The sequence below is a fragment of the Talpa occidentalis genome, unplaced genomic scaffold, assembly GCF_014898055.3.
Source record: "Talpa occidentalis isolate TD23 unplaced genomic scaffold, MPIMG_talOcc4v2.1 talOcc4.3, whole genome shotgun sequence".
NCBI lineage: Eukaryota > Metazoa > Chordata > Mammalia > Eulipotyphla > Talpidae > Talpa > Talpa occidentalis.
This window is the reverse complement of record NW_023603184.1, coordinates 36322714-36323922: the sequence shown is the minus strand read 5'-3', so window position 1 is coordinate 36323922 and position 1209 is coordinate 36322714.

Here is a 1209-nt window from a genome sequence, read left to right as displayed (position 1 = left end):
TGGACTGGAGCAAAGAAAGTTTGTTCAAGAAATGGTGCTGGGAAAACTGGGTTGCTATGTGCAAAAGAATGAAGCTTGACTACTACCTCACATCATACCCAAAAACCAAGTCAAAATGGATTAAAGAAGTAGACATAAGACCTGAACCATAAAATACATAGAAGGAAATATAGGCGAAACACTACGTGATTTGCACATCAAAGACATCTTTACAGAACATCACCCAAAGCAGTGATAGTGAAAGGCAAAGAAAACAGCTGGGACTACATCAAATTAAAGAGCTTCTGCACAGCAAAAGAGACAATAACAAAAACAAAGAGAAACCCCACCGACTGGGAGAACATTTTTGCACACAACACTAATGATAAAGGACTGATCACAAAAATCTGCAAAGAGCTGATGAGACTCAAAAACAACAAAGAAAATAATCCTGTCAAAAAATGGGCAGAAGAGCTAAAAAGAAACTTCTCTGAAGAGGAAATGCAAATGGCCAACAGGCATATACAAAAATGTTCAACATCACTTGTAATCAGGGAAATGCAAATCAAAACTACCATGAGATACCATCTTACACCAGTGAGAATGGCACATATTTAAAAAACTAGCAACAACAAATGTTGGCGAGGATGTGGAGAAAAAGGAACTCTCCTGCACTGTTGGTGGGAGTGCAAACTGGTCCAACGACTATGGAGAGCTGTGTGGAGATTTCTGGACCTACTAAACATAGAGCTTCCATATGATCCAGCAATTCCACTCCTAGGTATTTGCCCAAAGGACACAGAAGCATCAATTCCAAAGAGCACCTGCATGCCTATGTTTATAGCAGCACTGTTTACAATAGCTAAGCTTTGGAAACAACCCAAATGCCCAAAAATAGATGACTGGATCAAGAAGATGTGGTACATATACACCATAGAATATTACTCAGCATTCAAAAAAGATAAACACATGCAATTTGCAGCAACATGGATGGTGCTGGAAGGGATCATGCTCAGCGAAATAAGCCAGAAAGAAAAAGAAAAAATACCGGATGGCTCACTCATAGCAGGAATCTAGGAAACTTAAATAAGGGACCAGGAAAATGAAGAACTATCAGAAAGTGAAAATCAAAATCAGCAAAAAACTATGAACCAGAGATACTCTATAGGGGGTGGGGGGCGGGGAGTGGAGGGATTGGGGTTAAAATAAGGGATTGTAATTGTATGGGGA